Raw genomic sequence first — 7448 nt, 5'->3', positions numbered from 1 at the left:
GGGCGCATGTGCCCCTGGTTAATAATAACCCAGGAGCTCCCAACTTTAAATGCGGGCCGCAAGGCCCAAGCACCCAACTCCAGCATGGTTGATTTTTCAGCCCTTCCAAATCTTCTTACCTGGACCCTTCTCCCCTCTTGTCCAGTAGTTACCTGCTTGCTCAATGCATGATATTTGATCCCCGTATGAACCGGCCCAGGGTTTTCCCTGTGTCTATGCAGGTTTTACCTGGGTCACATTAGCTATCTTTTAAGCTAGGCGACTAATGGGGCGTCAGTCATGGCGCCAATCGCAGCCATGGCTGGCCAGTAAACCCCAATAAGCACACGATGCACGCGCCCTTCTCCCGCATGGTTAAATACCCGCATGGTAGAGTGTATAAGCTTCGGCCTGAGACACACCTAGGTCCTCCCCTAACCTGGACCCTCCCCTACACACTTATAATTAACTTAGGCTAGGAAAAAAAATAATGTTTCACAAGGCTAGGGCCTCGTGATGAAGGACTGGGTAATTTAACTAACCGACCTCGATCAACCTGATGCTCTATCCACTCCTGAGCGTAGGTCCGATGCACCAGCTCGTGACAGTGCACTTATACACACCCCGTAGCCTACGAATGCGTAGATTCTGATGCTAGGGCCTCACGATGAAGGACTGGATAATTTCACTAACCGACCTTGGTCAACCTGATGCTCTATCCACTCCTGAGTGCCGGCTCGATGCACCAGCTCGCGAAAAAGCACGATTAAATTAAAGTTACCAACTAAAAATATATTTTAAATGTTTGTTTCTATGTTAATTTAATGTTTCTTTACATTAGTTTAAATTCAGCAGCGAACACAAATTTTTCCCCTTCTTAACTTAGTCTAAGCTGGCTGGCAGCCTGGTGGGAAACGACAAAGTCGCCCCCGAAACAACCAGTGCCACCAAAACAAAATGCGGACAAAATGTCCAAGATCCCGCCCATTTGCATAGTAGTCTTTCTACTCTGTCCAACTCTTCTTCCAGAACCATCCTTCTGTTTCCTGTAACCAACCTGCTTGTAATTAATGCATGACATCTTGCATCCCGCATGTCAATGCCCAGGGTTTTCCCTGTGTCTAAACAGGTTTTACCTGGGCCCAACTTATCTAGTTTTGACTTAGAATAGTCAGTGAGGGGAGTTAGTCATTGCTAAAACGTTGCCATAGCTGGCCAATTCCCTCCTAGCACATGCATGCTTCCTCTCCTGCATGGTTCATAACCTGCATGCTTAGAGCCTGAGACGCACTTAGAGTCTTCCCTACCCAGACCACTCCCAAATACACTTAGCAGTTAGTTAGGTTAGGAAAAAAAAACCGTAATGTTTCACAAAACGTTGCATTAAAATTCTGGCTTGAATTTTTACTTCCTTCGCGCCCACATAAATTTCAATCAAAGATTACTGATAAAATACGTTTCATATAGTAATAAGAGGTAATTTTGACGTTTTGCTCATTCCCACTGTGAATGGCCACCATACGTCAGAACAGAAGTAATAGTAATAATAATAACTAAGTAAATCGTGTTTATACCGTCTGCAGAAAATACACCGACTTAAGTTTAACTATTTTATATACATTTTTTTTTAGAATATTGAATTATATTCAAAATTCATATTTTTTTTAGAAAACATTTTCGGAGCCCGAGTCACAAATATTTTACCTCCTAGCATTAGTAGTAGTAGTAGTAGCCATGGAAGTAGCATTAGTAGCAGTAGTAGCATGGTTGTAGTTGTATTAATGGTAGAAATAGTAGTAAAATAAGTATAAATAGTAGAATCAGAAATTAAATTGACATTAAATGGCATTTAATATACCGTAGTTTACGGTTATTTCATTACATTAATGAATTTTCTGTTAATGTCTGCTAGAGTGGCGAGCAATATTTACGAGGGTTGTCTGAAAACTTTCCGACCTCAACATGAAGCTGGTAGCACTCATCAACAAAACCTGTGGAATGTGTTTGCACATGCTTTGAATCATACTCTCTGAAATTTAAACCATTTTGGAAAAGCAGTTATTTTTTAACAATCGTTTGCGTGAATCTCTGCCAAATAGTTATTTACGAAGGTATGGCCTCCTCAACCGACAATAATCTATGTCCTACGATTGCATCTTTTAACCCCTAAGGAACAAAAGAAAAGTCAATTGGGTCTACAGCTGATGAGTAAGAAGGGTGGTCAAGCATTTCAATCTGCAATTCGTAGATTTTCGCCTTAGAAATCGCTGAGGTGTGAGCTGGTGCATAGTCTTGGTGAAACAATTTTTTTTTTCTGCTGTTTGACGAACCCTGCGAAGGGGAGGGGGGAGGAAGGCCTCAAACAAAATCTTCATAAAACTACTAGCGAGAGTGTGCTTTGACAGTAACAACGGCATTTATTCAACATAAATTACATGGGGTTTTGACGTTCTGCACAAACAGTTACATTTCTGGTGAGCTGACAATATTCTGTCAGATCCGCTGTTACAATTTCGTTTCGTTTGCCATCTTGAAAATTCGTAATTATCAACCAATTTTAATGGGGAAATTTAAAAAAAAAAATTTAAAAATTAAATAAAAAAACTTTTGCCATTTTCAAATTCATCAGCCATATTATAAAAAATAATTTTCAAGCTATTTTACCAAAAAAAAAGAAGTTAAAATTGTATAATATATTTAATTTAAAAAAATTAATAAAAAGAATTCTGCCATTTTGAAATTCGTTCACCATAAAAAATCAGTAATTTTTGTGCTAGAAATTCGGGGAAAAAAAATAAAATTAATAAAAAGCATTTACTTAATAATATTTTAATAATAAAATTAATAATAAATAATAGTTTCAAAAACTAAAAGCACGCTTTATATAGAAAACCAATTTAAAAAATATAAAATAAATTTTAATAAATTTGAATTAAGAATAGTGTAATTTTTTTATAAATATAAATTAATAATAGTGTAAATAAGAAAATATGTATTTTTTAAAAAAAAAGCGTGGGGTTCATGGTGTCAATAGTTATATTTTATTGACAGATATGAGTATAAGGTTTATCATTTCGATAATATCTTTAAAAAAAACACCTTTTTTTCCTCAATTTCTTCCAGGTAAAAATCCTTAAACTCTCTATCCAAATATGTTTTTGATATATCATCTGTCAAACTGATCCATATTTTCCGTGTTTGATGTCTTTTATTTAATGATTTACTGACCTTGGCATAGTTTGGAGTATTTGTAACTGCTTGGTGTAGATTTGCAGGTTGGTGTTCGAGTGGAATTTCAAAAATCTGCCCATCAGTTGTAGCTATTAAGGTTATGCATATGGTGTTTGATTTCCCATCTGCTGCTGGTTTCACAGCAAAATCAAACCTCAATTTTACCATGTTACGTGAAATATTTGCATAAAAAGTTGTTTTAAAATAATGTTTCACTCTTGGTTAATTGGTAAAAATGAAACAAAGACGTAATTGTGTTTCTATATTTAACGAAAGAAGCAACATTTAAAGCACTTATTTCAGTTTTTTTCTTCATATTTTTACAAATATAGATAATATTCTCTTCAAGAAAGTATATTTTTCACAATAATCATAACCCACTCTCAATTTTCATTTAATTAAATGTCACAATATTATTTTAGTAGGCTTTGTTTATATCGCACCAAAGACAAACTGAAAGAAAAGAGTTCGCACATGAGCGAAATGGTTTTCTGTACATATATGTCTTTGTTTCATTTTACCAATTATATAAATTGACAGAAATCTTATTTTGAAAATTGATTAATGGAATAATCTTATCAAATTAGTGTATTGTCATCGGTCCTCGATAAATCTACAAAGTTTCAATGAAATCTGGTCGTTTAAAGTGGGTCAAAATCGCACCCAAAGGAGTCGGTTACAAACATACATACAAACAAACATACAAACAAACATACAGGTGAGCTAATATAAAGCGTGTATAAAAGGTATTCTGTTTAAACTCAGCGACATCATTCGGTTAAAAATGGTGATGGATCCTTTCTCCATGGAAGCCACCAGAAAACTGACCTCCCACCACTAATGCCAAAGCAGAAATTACGTCAGCCAGAATAATGTAATGGCAACCATTTTGTTTTCGTCTGCTGGAGGCCGCCATTTGGGAACCGAAATAATGATTTCGTCTGCTAGATGGCTTTTTCATATTAGTTTAATTTTGACCCGATAGAGTGCAGTATTCGTTTATTACTATGGTATCCGCCATCGTGGCATTTGGCTGCCATCCTGAAAATCTGTAATTTTAACCTATAAAATCGGGAAATTTTTTAAAAATTTTCTTAAAACTCATTAATTTACTGATTGATTTAAAATACTGAAGTCCTTGGTTCACTTCCCTGAGCAATGGAAAAAAATATTATATAATGTAAAAAAAATTATTTAATAAAACATGGAGAAAATCCTAAAAATTGGCTAAAATCCTGAGTCCCCCGGATTGAAGTAAGCCAATATGGCCGCCATCTTGGGCGTTCGTAATAAGTGATCTAAAAGATCGGTTAAAAAAACTAAAATGTATATTAAAAACCACTTGTTTAAATAATGATTGGTTCGACCACCTCTGTTCAATCCTTGACGGAAGCAAAAAAAAAAGTTAATTAAATTAAAATTAGCATTTAAAACACATGTTTCTAGAAATAAAACAACAAAATTTCAACTTAAAAAAATTATAATGTAATTTCTACAAATACAAAAACAAACCAACCACTAGCCTTTCTCGTTTTCTAAAGTCTTATTAGAAGGCAAAGCGAGACATTTGCATGCCTTGACATGTGTTTTCAGTGCAGTTCTGCATGACTGTCGATTAACCAGGCACATCCTGATGTTGGCTAGACACCAACAGTCAGTGGCCAGGCATGAACTCGGTGGCCAGAAACATTCAGTTTGTGGTCAGGCATGTCCAGTCAGCGACCAGAAAATTATTGGGAAACAAACTTTGTGCTGAGGCGTTATGATAAATCTTCCAAATACACACGAAAATCTGGCTTCAAACTGATCCAAACTCGTTTGCTGGGTTTTATTCGTATTTTTTGCCCCGATATATTTTGCGGATGACCGTTTACGGAATAAAAGACCTAAAGGACATAGACCCAAAAGAAATATCTATCAGGTTTTTTTTTTTTACAGCAACGGTGAAAATTATGAGTCTTTAGAGACGGTTTAAAAAACGTAAAAGGTAGTATGTAAATGTATGTCTTGGGACATGGCGCTGGCGCGTGGAGCAGTGAGCCGAACGTCATCTAGGATTTTGACGTCACAGCGGCCATTTTGGAGGACCTTGACCTTTGACCATCCAAATTTGCAAAAATTAGCCAAAATTTACACAAAATTCACCAAAAATCGCATCAATTTCCAGTTGGTTTTTTTTTTTTTTTGGGGGGGGGGGAGAATCCCGTCAAAAAAATTCCAAAAAATTCAACAATTCGAAAATAAGGTTTTCGTAAAACCTTAATAGTCATTTTTCCAAAGAAAGAACACAAATTTCTAAAAAGGGCTTAAGCATCCATGTCTACAGCCTCCAATAAGCCGTTTCTAGGAATTATGATTTCATTACCACCATATTGGATTATGATGTCACCGTTGCAATTTCCGTTACGGCGGTCATCATGACAATCTGTAATTTTTATGTTTGAAAATCGTGAAAAAATTTAAAATTTATAAAAAAATTAAATAATACAATTTAATAATACAATTTTATAAAAAAATAGTTAAAACAATTTAAATGTACACTTACGCTATGGAGCTTGGAGTTCTCGGTTAAAACCTACTATGTCAAAAAAAAATGACATCAGGTCCTTCCTCCACGGAAGCCACCGGCAGACTGACCTCTCATCACTTATGCCAAGGTACATATATCGTCAAATAGTATGATGTCATGTCCACCATCTTTAAAATGAGTATTTATTATCCAATTTTAATGAAAAAAATTTCTAAATTTATATAAAAATTTATAAATTAACATGTAATAAAATATTAGGGCCTACTTAAAAACCACCGTTGAACATATCGTTACGGTCGCCATCTTGGATTATATAAATTTTGCTTGTTTCGATACGCCCGCCATCTTGGTTGAGTATGTTGTCATCGTTACACTTTTTGTTACGTCAACCATATTGGATTCTATAAATGTCGCATGTTTCGTTACGGCCACCATATTGAAAATCCGTTAATTTTAATGCTATAAATTCCAAAAAATTTATCCAAAATATATTTTAAAAATTGCCTACTTGAAATATTTAGTTACTTAAACGATTTCGGTCCTCGGTTCGATTTACGGCGAGAGGAAACCAGTAATTTATTAATGTATTTAAAAAATTCTCAATTAAAAGTAATAAAAACATCTTACACCACACCCAACATTTTTAATTATGTCACCACTGTATCAATTATCGTTACGGACACCATCTTGAAAATCTTTATTTATTATCCGATTTTAATGAAAAATTTCTAAAATTCATCAAAAAATAACTTATTAATATACTGATTGATTAGAGTGATCCCCGTCCTTAGTTCGAAACCGATTAGAGCAAAAATAAAAAAAAACAACAGATCCTTCCTCCACGGAATCCACCTGCAGACTGACCTCCTACCATCAATACCAAGGTATATGTCGTCATCTGGTATGATGTCATGTCCGCCATTTTGTCTTCGTCCGCTGGAGGCCACCATCTTGTTTTCATCTGCTGGATGACTCCATCTTGTGTGTGTACTTGTCTGATAGAGTGCATTACCATCATATTTGTTTAAGTTTTACCCGATAGAGTGCAGTAATCATTTATCATTTATTATTACTGTGACACCCGCCATCTTATCATTTGGGCACCATCTTGGAATTGTGTAATTATTTAGATAGAAATTCGAGAAAAATTCCAAAATTCACCAAAAAAAATCGCAATTAATTTACAGATTGATTTGATCAGTTCCTATCCTTGGTTCTACACTTTATCGATGCATAAAACTTTAGTATTTTGTAAAAAAAAAATTCAATTTCACTTAATAAAATGTTAAGACAAAAAAGAGACTTAAAATCCTCTACTACCAGCCTCCAGTGAACCGATATGACCGCCATCTTGGAAATTTGTATTTATTGACCTAGAAATTCGGGAAAAATTCCAAAACCCTTCGAAAAATGCACTTATTAATTTACATAATAATTCGATGGATTCCTGTTCTCGGTTTGATTACCGTCCCGTGTCAAGTGTAACTCAATTTTAATTAAAATTTATATTCTGTTTTCCATTACCTTTCGCGGAATTGATTAATCATTCACTCTACGAAAAATCAACTCAAGACAATATACCTGTCCACGAATTAAATTTGTTGCCGATAAGCCTAACATGAAGGTCTAGTTTTTCGATAGAAAAACATCTAAAACGATCATGTACAAAGCCATACATACATATAGACAAAGCGTCTTCGGACCACGA

This window comes from Bacillus rossius, chromosome 3 (assembly GCF_032445375.1).
Source record: "Bacillus rossius redtenbacheri isolate Brsri chromosome 3, Brsri_v3, whole genome shotgun sequence".
In the NCBI taxonomy this organism is placed as follows: domain Eukaryota; kingdom Metazoa; phylum Arthropoda; class Insecta; order Phasmatodea; family Bacillidae; genus Bacillus; species Bacillus rossius.
Note: the sequence above shows the minus strand (reverse complement) of the source record.